The sequence below is a fragment of the Pogoniulus pusillus genome, chromosome 26 (assembly GCF_015220805.1).
Source record: "Pogoniulus pusillus isolate bPogPus1 chromosome 26, bPogPus1.pri, whole genome shotgun sequence".
Lineage (NCBI taxonomy): Eukaryota > Metazoa > Chordata > Aves > Piciformes > Lybiidae > Pogoniulus > Pogoniulus pusillus.
Window position 1 is genome coordinate 16,787,348 of NC_087289.1, and position 18,600 is coordinate 16,805,947.

General features: G+C 47.9%; 1 protein-coding gene across 2 annotated transcripts in view; it reads left to right on the forward strand.

The window, feature by feature from the left end:
* STAG1 (STAG1 cohesin complex component) overlaps positions 1-18,600 on the forward strand; it is a 232,677-nt gene that overhangs the window by 37,895 nt on the left and 176,182 nt on the right. The gene's annotated exons all lie outside the window — the stretch shown is intronic.

An 18,600-nucleotide genomic window follows, 5' to 3' on the forward strand; every position in this document is an offset into this window, starting at 1 on the left:
ACTTCTTAATTTCCAGGCATTTGCTTTCCCAAGTCTTTTGGATCAGGAGTGAGAAGTTGGAATGGTTTTGTTCTGTGAAGTGTTCTACTGCTAAATCATCATTTCAGGGATTGGTGCTAGTCCTGCTGCTGTTGTTCACCTGTGTAGTTTCAGGGAAGTCATCTTGGGGCTTCAGTGAATTGTGTGAGTCTGGGATGTGTGGGTTTGGATTTGAATTTTGATTGCAGTGTGAAGCAGTTATGGTCACTGGGGAAACTGCAAGGCTTTTTATTTTTAGCTCCACCATGGTTTTGTGTGCTTATTGGAAAAATGTGCTTCTCCTCACAAGTTTGCTGTGGTTGGGTTCTTTTAAGGGTGGAGAATGAGAGGACAGCATTTTGAGGTACGCTTTTTGAGTAGAGGTTTTAACTGGAGAGCTGACTTAAGGCATGAGCTGTGCCATTCATAATAAGGGAGGACATGCAGTCAGGAGCAGCAGCAGCTATTGGAGGACAGTTCAGTGGTGCTTGATTAACTTGGTCAAACTGTTGGAGAGTGTGTGTGTATATGAAAAAAGATGTTGGGGCCCTCACTGCAAGAAAGGTCCTGGAGCAAGTCCAGAGGACAACAAAGCTGGTGAAGGATCTGGAGAACAGATCTTGTGAGGAGCAGCTGAAGGAACTGGGGTTGCTTAGTCTGGAGAAAAGGAGGCTGAGGGGAGACTACCTTACTGTCTACAACTCCCACCTGGCTCCAACCTCTTTTCAGAGTGTTGGTCTCTTCTTCCAAGTAACAAGTGATAGGATGAGAGGAAATGTGCTCAGGTGGCACCAGGGAAGGTTGGATGTTAGAATAAACTTATTCCTTGAAAGGGTTCCAAAGACTGTGTGATGGTTTGGGTATTCCCTGCCCCCCCACACTTTAGAAATCACCCAGACTAGTCTCAGCCAGCTCTGGGAATATAAATGAAGCTATTTATTTACAGCTAGCACAATATACAAGCAGATAGTTACAGCATATACAGTTATAGACAGAAATATACAAAGTAAAAAGTAATATAGAAACACAACTCCCCTCCCAGAAACCTGAGTCGCCAGGAGGGGCTCCCAACCACCCCTGCACCTTCCCCCTGCCCCTCTCAACCTTACCCCAGTCCCAAGGAAGAATGGAGGTTCAGCCAAGAGGTTAAGAAGCAAAGGTAAGTGGAAGGTGAGGTTAGGGAGATGCAGCTCAGTCAGAGCCCAGCCAGAGAGTGAGTCAAAACGGCGAGAGTGTTATCTAATGTTTTGCTTTCTTCTTCAGCAAGACTCTGAGGGAAGCAGACATCACCATTGCTTTCCTTTCACAGCCTGTGATCTAGTTCTTCTCACCAAAACATTCTACCCTGCTTCAAACTAGCACAGACTGGAACAGGCTCCCCTTGGAGATGGTTTAATCCCCATCCCTGGAGCTGTTTAAAGGATGCAGAGATGTAGTGCTGAGGGACATGGTTTAGCCACAGACTTGGTAGAGCTAAATGTTTGGACTTGGTGATCTTTAAGGTGTTTTCCAACCCAAGCAGTAGTCTGATTCTATAGATTTGTGTAGCTGTCTTTGGGAAGAAATCTCTTCAGATCAGTGAAGGAATGCAGTGATGAGCACCCTCACAGCACAGACTGTGTATCCTGATACACTGCATCACAGTTTGTTTGACTTAGATGTTGTTGTTGGGTTTGTGATAGTAGGGGTGTTGGTCTGGGGGACAGGAAGTAGTATCACAGTATCATCAGGGTTGGAAGAGACCTCACAGATCATCAAGTCCAACCCTTTACCACAGAGCTCAAGGCCAGACCATGGCACCAAGTGCCACATCCAATCCTGCCTTGAACAGCCCCAGGGACGGCGACTCCACCACCTCCCTGGGCAGCCCATTCCAGTGTCCAATGACTCTCTCAGTGAAGAACTTTCTCCTCACCTCCAGCCTAAATCTCCCCTGGTGCAGCCTGAGGCTGTGTCCTCTCGTTCTGGTGCTGGCCACCTGAGAGAAGAGAGCAACCTCCTCCTGGCCACAACCACCCCTCAGGTAGTTGTAGACAGCAATAAGGTCTCCCCTGAGCCTCCTCTTCTCCAGGCTAACCAATCCCAGCTCCCTCAGCCTCTCCTCGTAGGGCTGTGCTCAAGGCCTCTCCCCAGCCTCATCGCCCGTCTCTGGACACACTCAAGCATCTCTGTGCTGGGCCCCATCCTCTTTAACATCTTCATTGATGATCTGGATGAGGGCATCGAGTCAGTCATCAGCAAGTTTGCAGATGACACTAAGCTGGGGGCAGATGTGACTGAGTTGGAGGGCAGAAGGGCTCTGCAGCGGGACCTTGACCGCCTGGACAGATGGGCAGAGGCCAATGGGATGGGGTTCAATAGCTCCAAGTGCAGGGTGCTGCACTTTGGCCACAACAACCCCATGCAGAGATACAGGCTGGGGTCGGAGTGGCTGGAGAGCAGCCAGACAGAGAGGGATCTGGGGGTACTGATTGATATCCGCCTGAACATGAGCCAGCAGTGTGCCCAGGTGGCCAAGAGAGCCAATGGCATCCTGGCCTGCATCAGGAATGGTGTGGCCAGCAGGAGCAGGGAGGTCATTCTGCCCCTGTACTCTGCACTGCTTAGACCACACCTTGAGTGCTGTGTTCAGTTCTGGGCCCCCCAGTTTAGGAAGGACACTGAGATGCTTGAGCGTGTCCAGAGAAGGGCGACGAGGCTGGGGAGAGGCCTTGAGCACAGCCCTACGAGGAGAGGCTGAGGGAGCTGGGATTGGTTAGCCTGGAGAAGAGGAGGCTCAGGGGAGACCTTATTGCTGTCTACAACTACCTGAGGGGTGGTTGTGGCCAGGAGGAGGTTGCTCTCTTCTCTCAGGTGGCCAGCACCAGAACAAGAGGACACAGCCTCAGGCTGTGCCAGGGGAAATTTAGGCTGGAGGTGAGGAGAAAGTTCTTCACTGAGAGAGTCATTGGACACTGGAATGGGCTGCCCGGGGAGGTGGTGGAGTCGCCGTCCCTGGGGCAGTTCAAGGCAAGGTTGGATGTGGCACTTGGTGCCATGGTCTAGCCTTGGGCACTGTGGTTAAGGGTTGGACTTGATGATCTGTGAGGTCTCTTCCAACCTTGGTGATACTGTGATACTGTGATACTGTGATCTCAATGTCCCTCCTAAACTGGGGGGCCCAGAACTGAACACAGTACTCAAGGTGTGGTCTAACCAGTGCAGAGTACAGGGGCAGAATGACCTCCCTGCTCCTGCTGACCACACCATTCCTGATGCAGGCCAGGATGCCACTGGCTCTCTTGGCCACCTGGGCACACTGCTGGCTCATGTTCAGGCGGGTATCAATCAGCACCCCCAGATCCCTCTCTGTCTGGCTGCTCTCCAGCCACTCCGACCCCAGCCTGTATCTCTGCATGGGGTTGTTGTGGCCAAAGTGCAGCACCCTGCACTTGGAGCTATTGAATGCCATCCCCTTGGACTCTGCCCATCTGTCCAGGCGGTAGTAGTAGCTCTGGGAGCAGTGTAGGCTCTGGGAGCAGTTTTATAGAGAAGTGCTTGGTGTCATGCTGGATGACACTTGACAGAGTCTGATTTTTCTGAGTAAAACAAACATGTCATCTGTATGTTTTAGGAGAAGTGGAGGCTTGGCTATAGCTTTAGAACCTCTTTCCTTAAGTAAGGCCATGAAAATGTCATCATATTTATAGGTCTGAGGTAGTGCCAGTTTAGGAGGGATTGAAGGTATGGAGCAGTTGATGGATTCTGGAGTTATTCTTCTTAAGGCAAATAGGGTATCACAGAATGAGAAATTGGTGATCTGACTTCATAGATTCGTGGTAGCATTGATGGCTTTGGAAGGGTGAATTAAATTTGGTGGTTTATTTAGTCTGTCCTGAAGATAGCTGGCTCACTGAGTAGTAAAGGATTTAATGAGTTCTGATGGGGTTTCTTTTCTGTTGTACATGGATTAAAGACCTACCAGGCTTCTTGATCTTGGTGAGCATGTCAAAACATTCCTGGAGTAGGAGAATGTGGTTGCTGGTTTACTGGGAGGAGAACTTGAAACAAGTTTCAAGGTGAAGAGGAACCCAGTCAGAGTTCCTGACTCATTCTGCTGCTTGTCAGGGTGTGCAACTGCCTGCATCTCTTCGGCGTCAAGGAGGCTGTGGGATTTAAGGCTCTTTCTTCCCAGAAAGACTGCAGTTGTGGATTGCTTCAGAGGAGGGATTGTAGTGGTGCTAGATGTAGGTGAAGAGTGTCTGGTTTGATACAGGATTTGATTTCCTCAGGAAACTATTGGGGTTGGGAGGTAGGGTTTGCTTCTTCATTAAAATATTTATCTATATCTATTTAATTATTTTATTGGCCAACATTATCTTTTCTGGTCTGCCTCTGCTGATTTGTTTTGCTCTTCAGTTTTCATCAACCTTTTAAGAACTTAACAGGTTATTTGTGTATCTGCTCACAAATAGAGAGGGGCTGGTGGGGGATGTGGTGTTCAGAGGCTGCCTGGGGTCCAGTGACCATGAAATGACAGGTTTTTCAATGTATGGTGAAACCAGGAGGGACATCAACACAACCTCCACACTGGACTTCTAAGGGGCAGACTTTGGCCTATTTAAGAAACTGACTTGGGAAGTTCCTTGGGAAAGAGCTCTTAAAAACAAAGGGGTCCAGGAAGGTTGGACCTGCTTCAAGAAAGAACTCCTGAAGGCACAGGAGCAGCTGTGCCATTGTACTGGAAGATGAGCTGAGGAGGGAGGCAGCCAGACTGGATGGGCAGGGAGCCACTGAAGGGACTAAATATAAAAAGAGAGTATATCACCTTTGGAAAAGAGGGGAGGAGTCCCAGGAACAGTTCAAGGATGTTGCTAAGTTTTGAAGGAAAAAAAATAGACAGGCAAAAACTCATTTGGAGCTTAGGCTGCCACTGCTGTCAAGGAGAATAAAATATGTTTCTATAAGTATATTAATGGCAAGAGAAGGGGCAAGGACAACCTCCAGTCCTTATTAGATGTAGAGGGGAATACAGGGACAAAGGATGAGGAAAAGGCAGAGGTGCTTAACACCTTTTTTGCCTCAATCTTCAATAGTGGGACAGGTTGTCTCCAGGAGAGCTGGACTCCTGAAGTGGCAGATGGAGTCAGGGGCTGGTATAGTCCCCCTCTAATCCATGAGGAAGAAGTAAGGGGTGTGCTGAGTTGTTTTCATCCTCACAACTCCATGGAACTGGATGGGATCCATCCTAGGGTGCTGAGAGAGCTGGCAGCTGAGCTGGCCAAGCCACTCTCCATCATCAACAGTCCTGGCTCACTGGGGAGTCCCCAGAGACTGGAAGGTGGCCAATGTGATACCCATCCACAAGAAGGGCAGGAGGGAGGAACCGGAGAACTACAGACCTGTGAGCCTGACCTCAGTACCAGGCAAGGTGATGGAACAGCTCATCTGGAGTGCCATCACACAGCACCCACAGGATGGCCAAGGGATCAGGCCCAGCCAGTGCAGGTTTAGGAAGGGCAGGTCCTGCCTCACCAACCTGATCTCCTTTTATGATCAGGTTACCTGCCTGGTGAATGTGGGGCAGGCTGTGGATGTAGTCTACCTGGACTGCAGCAAAGCCTTTGACACTGTCTGCCACAACAAGCTCCTGGCACAGCTGGCAGCTCCTGGCTTGGGCAGATTTACTCTGAAATGGGTCAGGAACTGGCTGGATGGCAGAGCCCGGAGAGTGGTGGTGAATGGTGCCACATCCACTTGGCAGCTGTCACCAGTGGTGTTCCTCAGGGATCAGTGCTGGGCCCAGTCCTGTTCAATATCTTTATTGATGGTTTGGACAAGGGGATTGAGTCCAGCATCAGTAAGTTTGTAGATGACAGCAAGCTAGGAGCAGGTGTTGATCTGTTGGAGGGTAGGAGAGCCCTGCAGACAGACCTTGCCAGGCAGAGACCAATGGGATAAGATTTAACAAGGCCAAGTGCAGGGTTCTACAGTTTGGCCACAACAACCCCAAGCAGCACTACAGGCTGGGGACAGAGTGGCTGGAGAGCAGCCAGGAGGAAAGGGACCTGGGGGTACTGATAGATAGTAGGCTGAGGATGAGCCAGCAGTGTGCCCAGGTGGCCAAGAGAGCCAATGGCATCCTGGCCTGCATCAGGAAGAGTGTGGCCAGCAGGACAAGGGAGGTTGTTCTTCCCCTGTACTCAGCACTGGTCAGGCCACACCTTGAGTGCTGTGTCCAGTTCTGGGCTCCTCAATTCAAGAGAGATGTTGAGATACTGGAAGGTGTCCAGAGAAGGGCAACAAAGCTGGTGAGGGGCCTGGAGCACAAGGGAGGGAGCTGGGGTTGTTTAGCCTGGAGAAGAGGAGGCTCAGGGCAGACCTCATTGCTGTCTACATCTACCTGAAGGGAGGCTGTAGCCAGGTGGGGTTGGGCTCTTCTGCCAGGCACCCAGCAACAGAACAAGGGGACACAGTCTGAAGTTGTGCCAGGGGAGGTCTAGGCTGGATGTTAGGAGGAAGTTGTTTGCAGAGAGAGTGATTGGCATTGGAATGGGCTGCCCAGGGAGGTGGTGGAGTCACCGTCCCTGGAGGTGTTCAAGAAAAGCCTGGATGAGGCACTTAGTGCCATGGTCTGGTTGATTGGGTAGGGCTGGGTGCTAGGTTGGACTGGATGATGTTGGAGGTCTCTTCCAACCTGGTTGATTCTAAGGTGAGCAACTCATTCTAATGGGAGATGTCCCTGCCTATGGCAGGGAGCTGGAACTAAATGATCTTTGAGGTCCCTTCCAACCTAAACCATTCTGTGATTCTGTAATTTAGATCCTCTCACTATAAAAATAATTTGGGCTAAAAATAGTTAACAATGGAAGGAAAGCAACTTACTTGTGATTCTGTTTGAAATTTATACCTGCTTAAATGAAAAGTACCTCTGTGATGATAGTGCAAGTTAAAAATGTTTACTAAAAGCAAGCATATTGTGATGGTTTGGGTGTTACCTGCCCACCCCCGTGGAAATCACCCAGACTAGACTCAACAGCTCTGGAAATTGAATGAAGCTTTCTATTTACAGCTTAGCACAATAGACAAGCAGATAGCTACAGTTATATACAGAAATATACAAGTTAAAAGGCAATACAGAAACACAACTCCCCTCCCAGAAACCTGAGTCCCCAAGAGGGCTCTCAGCAGCCCTTCCACCTTTCTCCCACCCCTCTACCTTACCCCAGGTCTTGCCTTATGCTCAAGGAAGATTGGAGGGTCAGCCAGGGGGGTTAGGAAGCAGGTGGATTAATCACAGAGATGGCAGGTTAGATTAGAGAGAGATGCAGCCCAAAGGCCAGACAGAGAGCAACTGTCTTATCTATATTTACATTCTCATACATCTCAGCAAGCCTATGAGGGAAGTAGACATCACCATTCTTTCCCTTTCATAGTCTGTAACCTGGTTCTTCTCACCAAAACATTCTAGCTAGCTTCAAATTAGCACTCATATTTAGATGGCCTGAGTACAGAGAGATAGCACTACTTAGAGTAATGCCTGCTGGGTCTTTGTTAATCCCCTTGTTAAATTCACCTTCTCTTCTGAGGAGCTCAAACACAAGGGATTTAATGTTTAAAGAGCCACATCCCCATGTGCACACAGAAAAAAGGGCTTCAGTAAAACAGATGCCAATGAGTTATGTCAGGCTGAGGGTTAAGATGGATGTGAATCACTGGAACAGGTTGCCCAGGGACGTTAATGGATGCCTCCTCACTGGAGGTGTTCAAGGCTAGATTGGATGAGGCCTTGAGCAACTTGGTCTAGTGGAATGTGTGCCTGCCCATGGCAGGGGGACTGGAAATAGATGATCTTTGAGGTCCCTTCCAACCCAAACCGTTCTGTGATCTCTAACCTGTTAGTAGTAGTAGAGGAATCCATGGGGTTTTGTCATGTGAGCTTTCTTGAAGTCCCTGCCTGGGTAAACTCATACTCCAGGATCTTCAAGTTCCTGCACTGATAACATTTTAAAACTCTTGGCCTAGAACTTTAGAAGGATTGTCTCTGGAGTAGGTATGAACACCTTGCTCATGCCTGCTGCTGTCCAGAAGTCATAGAATCAACCAGGTTGGAAGAGACCTCCAAGCTCATCCAGTCCAACCTAGCACCCAGCCCTGTCCAGTCGTCTAGACCATGGCACTAAGTGCCTCATCCAGGCTTTTCTTGAACACCTCCAGGGATGGTGACTCCACCACCTCCCTGGGCAGCCCATTCCAATGCCAATCACTCTCTCTGGGAAGAACTTCCTAACATCCAGCCTATGCTTCCCCTGGCACAACTTGAGTCACTGCTGTTTGTGGCACTTGGGTCATCACACCTCTGCAAGGGCAAGGATCATGACATGTGAAGCAGCTAAGAGATGTTTGGAGCTGCTTCTCGAAGCTCCGAGTTCAAGAGGTGAGTAGTTCTAGCAGTGGGAGTGCTTTAGCATAGTCCTTCCACACTGCCATCTTCTTTTGAAGACCTTTATGTCTTCATGTTCTTTTGAGGGGCCTGTGAGGGAACTGGTAGAATCTTGCACTTTAGCCTGGTTTACATGTATGTGGTAAGTGCAAAATTCTCTCTCTGTTAATTATTCTTCTGTTAGGAGCTCTGTGAAATTGGAAGCTGCTGTTTTAGTGAGCTTGTTTTCCACAAGCCTCTGTGTACATCCCTCTTGAGTTCACATGAGTGGCAGAATTAGTTAATTCTCAAAGTTTTAATTCATCTGCCCCTTCAAAATGCATCTTTTCTTTGATAATCTACACAAAATATCACAGTATCACAGTATCATCAGGGTTGGAAGAGACCTCACAGACCATCAAGTCCAACCCTTTACCACAGAGCCCAAGGCCAGACCATGGCACCAAGTGCCACGTCCAATCCTGCCTTGAACAGCTCCAGGGACGGCGACTCCACCACCTCCCCGGGCAGCCCATTCCAGTGTCCAATGACTCTCTCAGGGAAGAACTTTCTCCTCACCTCCAGCCTAAATTTCCCCTGGCGTAGCTTGGGGCTGTGTCCTCTTGTTCTGGTGCTGGCCACCTGAGAGAAGAAAGCAACCTCCTCCTGGCCACAACCACCCCTCATGAGGGTAGTTGTAGACAGCAATGAGGTCACCCCTGAGCCTCCTCTTCTCCAGGCTAACCAATCCCAGCTCCCTCAGCCTCTCCTCGTAGGGCTGTGCTCAAGGCCTCACTTCCTCCTGGATTTTCATATCAGAATCTCACCTGAAGTAAAAAATAAGGCAAACATGCCCAAGGAATGAAATCTTGAGCTGCCCTGGGAGGTTTTTCCATCCAGCACTCTGTATGTCAGGCTTTGCTGCTTTCTGTGAAAATGGGTTTTACTGTTGGCAGTGTTCCAGATGCAGTGAATAGTAGAACACCAGATGTCCACTGCTGAGAACAACTGCAGATGAGTAAACACTGCCCTGAGATAGCTGAACCCTGCTTCTGGTGTGCCTGTAGACAGTGGACACTCTTGGCCTTTGTGCTGAAAACCCAAACCTGGTTGTGAGCACCTCAGAATGTTTGACTACAGCAGGGATTGCTTCCTGCCTTCATTTCCATGTGGATCGTTTTGTGGGAATAAGCAGTCACTCCCTGAAGTGCTTGAGTCTGAATTTAATCACTGGATTTAATTGTAATTATTGTTGCACATGGAGTGCAAGAGAAAGAGTAGAAGAAATGAGGGTAAGAAGAGATGTCAGACTTGGTCCAGTTTTGACCCTTTTCTCTCCAGCAGGCAGTGTGTTAGGTCATGCTTTCAGACCCAAAGCAGGCTGGGTTCCCACTGCCTTGCTTGTCTTTCCCCAGCTCTTTCAGTCCCTTGGGAATACTACCACAGCCTTTGCTGTGTTTGTTGTAAATGGTCCCAAGTGTGACCCAGGCATTTGGGAAAAGAAGAAGTCCTCAGTGGTGGTGAATTTGCATGTTCTGGCACCAACTGTGGGAGTCCCCCCACAGTCCAAGTTTCAGTGTCTCACCTTGCAGCAGTTTAAACCCATTACTTGTCCTGTTCTGTCCAAGTGAGTTTTTCTCTCCCTCTCCATCACCTTTGCAGCAGTTTCTGTATTGCAGAGGTCACTCTTCTGCAGTCTTGTCTGTGGCCAGCTGTGCTCTCCCATTGCTTTGCTGTGCACAGACCTTCCTGAACCTTCTGGAAGCCTGGCTTGAGCCACTAAAAGTAACCATGCAAAACCTGAAAACTTTTATACTTTCCAAGTGAGCTGAAGTGGCTTACTAAGAAATCAACTGAACAGACCTATTTGGGGCAAAACATTTCAACTCAGCTATCTTTTAAAGCATTATGCTGAGGTGGTGAGCACCTGTGCTGTCCAGGTCATTCAGTCTGTGGCAGGTTTTCATAAATTGCTCAGGCTTTTGTTTTGAAGGTGACCTTTCAGTTTCTGTGACAAGTAAAATCATAGAATCAACCAGGTTGGGAGAGACCTCCAAGATCATCCAGTCCAACCTAGCACCCAGCCCTAGCCAGTCATCTAGACCATGGCACTAAGTGCCTCATCCAGGCTTTTCTTGAACACCTCCAGGGATGGCGACTCCACCACCTCCCTGGGCAGCCCATTCCAATGCCAATCACTCTCTCTGCCAACAACTTCCTCCTAACATCCAGCCTAGACCTCCCCCAGCACAACTTGAGACTGTGTCCCCTTGTTCTGTTGCTGGGTGCCTGAGAGAAGAGACCAACCCCACCTGGCTACAGCCTCCCTTCAGGTACTTGTAGACAGCAATGAGCTCTGCCCTGAGCTTCCTCTTCTGCAGGCTGCACACCCCCAGCTCCCTCAGCCTCTCCTCACAGGGCTGTGCTCCAGGCCCCTCACCAGCTTCGTTGTCCTTCTCTGGACACCTTCCTGCTCCTCAACATCTCTCTTGCATTGAGGAGCCCAGAACTGGACACAGTACTCAAGCTGTGGCCTGACCAGTGTTGAATCTCTTGGCTTTGAGATGAGGCTGACACTCTGTCACACTGTGCTGCAGTTGAGTGAGACCTGGAGAGTTGGGCTGAGGGGAACCTTGTAAGTTTGAAAAGGGCAGTTGTAGAGTCCTGCACCTAGGTGGAGTAGCCCTATGCACCTGTAGAGGTGAGAGGCTCACCTGCTGGAAAGCAGCTCTGCAAAGAAGGACCTGTGGAGGTCCTGATGGACAGTAAGTTCACCATGAGCCAGCAATGTGTCGTTGTGGCCAAGAAGGCAAATGATATTCTGGGATGTATTAAGAAGAATGTGGCCAGCAGGTCAAGGGAGGTTCTCCTTCCTCTCTACTCTGCACTAGTGAGGCCATACCTTGAATGAATATTGTGTCCAGTTCTGGGCTCCCTAGTTGAAAAGAGACAAGAAACTACTGGAGAGAGTCAAGTGGAGGACCACGAGGATGATTAAGGGAATAGAACATTCCTCATACAAGAAAAAGGTGAGAGATCTGAGGCTGTTTAGTCTAGAGAGGAACAGACTGAGTGGGTATCTTCTCAATGTTGATCAATATCTAAAGGGTGGAGGTCAAGAAGATGCAGCTGGGCTCTTGTCAGTGGTGCCCAGAGATAGGTCAAGGAGCAGTGGGCACAAACTAGAACAAAAGAGGTTCCACTTGAACATAAGGAAGAACATCATTATTTGGAGGGTACCGGAGTGCTGGAGCAGGCTGCCCAGAGACATTGTAGAGTCTCCTTCTCTAGAGATTTTCCAAACACACCTGGACATTGTGTTCCTCTGCAGCCTGATATAGGTGACCCTACTTGAGCAGGGAGGTTGGACTATGATCTCTGTAGGTCCTTTCTGACCCCCAGCATTCTATCATTTTGAGTCAATCTGTAGTTTGTCCCATAGGCTTTCTTGTGACTCCCAACGCTCTTGCATCATCTTAAGATGAGTGACTTTATCTTCTCAAGACTCTTCCTGAGTCTTGGAAATGTAAGTACAGAGAAGCAGAAGACATCATGGCCCTACAATTTGAAGGTAGTAGAACCTGGCTTTCTGGAGCTTTTTTTATTATGGCTTCTTTATGTTCAAAACAAGTAGATAGGAAGTTAGCAGATAGCTGACTTAGTCCTAATGGACAGATGGCAGGGAGCAAGTTGTTAATTTAGACTTTAATCATCCTGATGTTGGACTAGCATGAGAACTCAGTGCCTTAACTGTTAGTCTTGTGCAATCAGACCATAATTATTTGCCCTCTGAGTGACAGAGTGCCCATAGCCCCAAATGATCTCAGTCACAGTTGTGAATGCTCAGTGCTGCAGAAAATCAGGTCAAGTGTCTCACTGGGTGTCCACAGAGTGAGGAGCAGCTAAATCTGAAGTGTATTATAACAGTGAAGGGAAGGCAACCTTGTTTTCATATTCTCAGTCCATCAGCATTTTTTGTTCTATAAACAGAGTAATCAAAGGGCAGAATTTCAGTCTTTGAGCAGGACCCATCTACAGGCAGCATTTGCACAAAGCATTTGATTTGATACCTTCAGTATTAGACATCCTAGGCATTAAAAGAAAGCAGTATATGGTGGTGTAATTGAAAACTACTGAAGTAAAACACCAGAGGTGATGAAACAGAGTTCTCAGTGATGTGTGACATTTGAATCAACTAGGCTGTTCTAACCATTGACAAAAGATTGTGTCAGCTTTCCTGTGCCATCCTAGCGCCAGTGCCTCAGCACAGGCGTGCATGGTACAGGAATTAGTGGATGTCTTCTGGATAGGGTAGCAGAAGATACAGGAAAAACTGATTAGTTTTGCCAGCTGGCACATTTTTGGACAGAAAATGAAGCATTAGAAATGTGTTAGTATGACCTGGAGGTTTTTGTCATTTAAGAATTGTGTTCCCAGCTCTGCAGGAAGCGATTGTGTAACCTTTCACTGTGAGGTCTTGCATTGGTAATTGTGAGGAGCACAGAATGACATTGCTCACTAGCAAGTGAGATGACAGATTATTTTTCTCTCTGACTGAGCAGGACCTTCCTAGGCTAAAAGCATTTGGTGAGAAGCAGCAGCAGCAGCTGTCTTGCCTGTAGAGTCCATTCTACATGTTGATGCAGCAGAGGGGAGAACTAGGACTGCAGGCAACATTGAATGGCCAGCTAGGGGCTGCCAGGAAATAATCCTTGTTGCTACATGGATGTGTGACATGTCTGGAGATGGTTTTAAGGAAGGGATTGGTGCTGGGGTTTGAGCAGAACTGAAGTGCAAAGAGCAGGCAGAGTAACTGAACAGACTTAGCTCCTTCTGATAAGGAGGCACAGCTGCAGAAAGGTGGCCTTGGGAGGCTAGCAGAGTAGCTGCTCTCTGTAGCTGAGCTGTGCGAGGAGGGCAGGCTGGGCAGCCCTGGGAACGGGAAAATGTTGTGGCTAGCTGCACAAAGGGGGCCTAAGGGGGGTAGTTGGTCAGGTCTGCCTCTGTGCATGTGGACAGCCCATCTCTGCTGTGTAAGTGCCCCTGTGCTGAGCTCCCCGAGGCAGGCACCACGCTTAGCTTCGATAAACGATTGACCACCTGCGCACCATGTTGGTATCAGTCAGCATCTTTCCCGCTCCCGCGTGGCCTAAGTGAGGTCAGCTCCACAGAGAGGAAAAGAAAAGAAACTATAGTCAGTGGTAATGGACATTTGCTAAATGCTTTAACTTTGCATGCAGTGTCAGGTTGTTCTTGGGTTTCCTTGTGTTATGCACATTTCCCCTGTGCACTTACTTGCCTTTCTTTGGATGCTTACTTCTTCTTGACATCATCTGGGAAAAATCATAGGATCATAGAATCAACCAGGTTGGAAGAGACCTCCAAGATCATCCAGTCCAACCTAGCACCCAGCCCTAGCCAGTCAACTAGACCATGGCACTAAGTGCCTCATCCAGTCTCCTCTTGAACACTTCCAGGGACGGTGACTCCACCACCTCCCTGGGCAGCCCATTCCAAAGGCAAATAACAATTGTCTGTCCTTAACTTGCTGTTCTGATAACTCCATCCTTCTGACAGACCCTGAGACAAACTGTCTCTTTACTGCAAACAAAAATATGTCTATATCTCTCTTAGGTACAGGAGAGTCCAGCACTGGACACAGTACTCCAGATATGTCTCACCAGTTCTGAGCAGCAAGCAAGGATCACCTCCCTTGATCTGCTGGTGGTGCTCTGCCTAAAGCACCCCAGGAGATGCTGTTTGCTTTTGCAGCAAGAGTATATTTCTGGCTCATGTTCAAGTTGTTGTCTACTTGGTCTCTTTTGGAAATGCTGCTTCATGTTCAAGTTGTTGCCTTCTTGGTCTCATTTGGAAAGCTGCTTTCCCAACTATTGGTGCCAAAACTCTGCTGAGGGACAAGGTTAACCACCAGCCTGGGTAGAGTTAGATAATGGTTGGACTCAGTGATCCTAAAGGTCTTTTCCAGCTGAAACCACTCTGTGTTTCACGTTTATACAAGCCATGCATCTGGAGTTCTCAAATTGCCTTTGGGCCTTAGCAGGATGAAGCAGTGTACAGCTCTATCATTTTTCAAACAGCAAAAAAAAACACAACAGGGAGCACCAAGGGAGAAAGGCAAGTAGTTTTAAATGGAAAATGAACCTCTGACATACAGGCATTACCAACTAAGCAGCAGAAGATCCTGCTCCATTAGTATAAGCTGCTGTCTGTCAAGGTCACTTGGTCAACAAGAAAAGAGGTTTTTAGCCTGGAGAAGAGGAGGCTCAGGGGTGATCTTATTACTGTCTACAACTACCTGAAGGGGCATTGTAGCCAGGTGGGGGGTGGCCTCTTCTCCCAGGTAACCAGCAATAGAACAAGGGGACACAGTCTCAAGTTGTGCCAGGGTAGGTCTAGGCTGGATGTTAGGAAGAAGTTCTTCACTGAGAGAGTGATTGGCATTGGAATGGGCTGCCCAGGGAGGTGGTGGAGGCACCGTCCCTGGGGGTCTTCAAGCAAAGCCTGGATGAGGCACTTAGTGCCATGGTCTGGTTGACTGGCTAGGGCTGGGTGCTAGGTTGGCCTGGATGATCTTGGAGGTCTCTTCCAACCTAGTTGATTCTATGATTCTATGAGTAGAGTCAGTTGAATACCACTTACCTTTTAGGTATCTTCTGGGTAATGGAATTAGTAACTATGTAACTTTCACTGCTAGATGTGGTAGTTGGAGTGGGAGTCTGTTTGTTTTTAAAGTTTTGGCACCAGAGAGGCAAATAAGCAATCTAAAGACTGCAAAAAATAGAGGTAGCTTTTCACCACAGTAGCCAGTACAGAAACTATTGATGGAATGGATGTGTTGGATTCCTTGTTATAAAACTGTGTAGAGCATTTTGTAAAGCTAAGATCATTATGAGATACATCAGAGAAAAGCCATCATGAAACTGACAATTTACTGCTTTTCACCCTTACTAGTTTTCCGCCTGGGTGTTTCATCTGAATCATGTCTTTCACTGCCTGCTTTGTATTCCTCTCCATGTCAGTTTTAACTGTGCCAACATAAATGTGTCATCTTAATGTGCAGATTAATAAAGGCTGCAAACATGCTAAGGTCATTAAAATTGGCATTAAATCAGAACATCAGAATGATTATTATTTTTAAATACCTAAAATAGAAGCAGTTGACTGCAAGTTTAAGGACTTGTTCAACTTAATTAAATTCTAATAAACATGATAAACTCAAGATGCAGAAATTTGAAGTGTTTCTCCCACTTCTTGAGGACAGAGGTGACAAAATGGGAATTTCTCTCAAGAATTCTGTATCCTTTATCCATTCTCAGGCTGAATGAGACAAGGAGAATTTGATTTTCATAAGAAGCAGCTATTTCTCTTATGAGAGCCAGAAAACAAAGTTGAAATTCACATTTGTGTAGTCCTTAAGGATCAATGATTTTTGCCACAGTTGTTAATTATATGGCTAAGTTGAGAGCAGTGTTCATCAGTCACTGCAGTGCCTGGTTTCCCAACCAAGCCTAGGAAACATAGGTGATCATTTAAGACTGACTTGGGAAGCAAATGATGGTGGTTCTGTGAGCATAGAGGAGTATTGCTCTTGAAGTAAGTTGCCAGGCAGTTATCCTAAGATTGTGAAGGGTTTCCTAACATGAGCTGAGTATCTGCTTTGAGAAAGAGTTAGCATACAGATGCCATAGCCAGCAAGACTAGTGGACAGGTAAGGGATAGAGGTGATGGGGATTGTGGAACAGGGAGGTGTTACTCCATGCCTTTAAGGTTCTACTTTGGGTTAGTCCCAGAGCATGGGCAGGTTTGTACCTTTTCTTTTTTGGACTTGTGGCTCTGAGTCTGAAGGTGAGACTCAGTGTGGCCCTGGGTAGCTTGATCTAGTTGGAGGTGTCCCTCCGGATTGCAAGAGGGTTTGAATAAGTCAACCTTTGAGGGTCCCTTTAAAACCAGTGCAATCTCCATCTGTGAACTTGTGTCTTACTGTGAAACTAGAGAATTTTTACATCATAGAATCATAGAATCAACCAGGTTGGAAGAGACCTCCAAGATCATCCAGTCCAACCTAGCACCCAGCCCTAACCAATCAACCAGACCATGGCACTAAGTGCCTCATCCAGGCTTTTCTTGAAGACCCCCAGGGACGGTGCCTCCACCACCTCCCTGGGCAGCCCTTTCCAATGCCAATCACTCTCTCTGTGAAGAACTTCTTCCTAATATCCAGCCTATACCTACCCTGGCACAACTTGAGACTGTGTCCCCTTGTTCTATTGCTGGTTGCCTGGGAGAAGAGGCCACCCCCCACCTGGCTACAATGCCCCTTCAGGTAGTTATAGACAGTAATAAGATCACCCCTGAGCCTCCTCCTCTCCAGGCTAAACAACCCCAGCTCCCTCAACCTCTCCTCACAGGGCTGTGCTCCAGGCCCCTCACCAGCTTTGTTGCCCTTCTCTGGACACCTTCCAGCACCTCAACATCTTTCTTGAATTGAAGGGCCCAGAACTGGACACAGCACTCAAGGTGTGACCTGACCAGTGCTGAGTACAGGGGCAGAATAACCTCCCTTGTCCTGCTGGCCACACTGTTCCTGATGCAGGCCAGGATGCCATTGGCTCTCTTGGTCACCTGGGCACACTGCTGGCTCATCTTCAGCTTACTCTCTATCAGTACCCCCAGGTCCCTTTCCTCCTGGCTGCTCTCCAGCCACTCAGTCCCCATCCTATAGCACTGCTTGGGGTTGTTGTGACCAAAGTGCAGAACCCTGCTGTATTGGTGAAAAATCACCCACTTTGTTGGTGCTGGAAGGGTACCTTTAATTCCAGACAAACTTTCTTTTGTGAACATTGGTTTTGCAGCAAAGTGGCTTGCTAATGGTAGAGTAGGAATAATGGGCAGTGAAAGGACTGTGTGAGTGAAAAAAGAAAAGTTGTTGATGAGACTGCAAATAAAACTTTTAGTAGCACAAAGTAGTAAGTAACATGTTTGGTGCAGGTCGTGTTGCCTCTTCCTGGCTTCATCCTCTGCCTGTCTTGTGCATAGCTACTAGAGCACAGATGAGGACACTACCCCTTGAGAAGAAATTGAATATTTAAACAAAAGAGATTTAAAACATCCTATGTTTTCAAAACATGCACCTTGGTGCCCATTGCCATTGCTCAGGTGGGGTATTCTGGGATGCATTTAGAAGAGTGGCCAGCAGGCTGAAGTCTCCTCTGCTCTGCCCTGGTGAGGCCACACCTGGAATATTGTGTCCAGTTCTGGGCTCCCCAGTTAAAGAGAGACAGAGAACTGCTGGAGAGAGTCCAACAGAGGACCATGAGGATGATTAGGGAACTGGAGCAGCTGTGTTATGAGGAGAAGCTGAGAGAGCTGGGTCTGTTTAGCCTAGAAAGGAGCAGACTAAGGCGGGATCCTCAGTGCTGAGCAACACGTAAAGGATGGAGGTTGGGAGGATGAGATTAAGCTCTTTGCAGTGGTGCCCAGAGATAAGTCAAGAGGGCACAAACTAGAACACAGGAGGCTTCACTTAAAGTGAAACTGCTGTGAGGATGTTGGAGCACTGGAACAGGCTGCCCAGAGATGGTAGAGTCATCTTCTCTAGTGACTTTCAAAACCTGCCTAAACATTGTGTTCCTCTGCAACTTGCAGTAGGTGACCCTGCTTTAGCAAGGGGGTTGGACAAGATCATCTCTGGAGGCCCCTTCCAACCCCCTACCATTCTGTGATTGTGTCACTGCAGGGCTCAGTGCAGCTGTTTATATTGCCCTAGGATCTATAAAAGGGGAGAAAGGCATGAGTCATTGTAGCTTCTCCAGAACTTGCATTTATGGATGAATGGGCTAACAGCTTTATGTTCTATTGCATCTGTCACATTGGCTGTTATTTAATGATCAAGTCATGCTTGCTGTCATTAGCTCCTTGATTAGTCTTTTAAGTAGATGTTACTACTGGGTGTAGTGGTAGCACTGGTGCAGTCTAGTTTGTTTTCTAGACTTGCAACTTGGGCTTCTCTGGGTCAAAATACTTTCTACTGCAGTTAGACATTTGCACAGCTTCACACTTTTCCATATAGCTTAGTCATGTAAAGTTGCCAGCCAAGGAGTCTGGGTGAACAGATGGAGTTCCACTAAAGGGAATGTTACCAGGAAGATTCTTTTACCTGA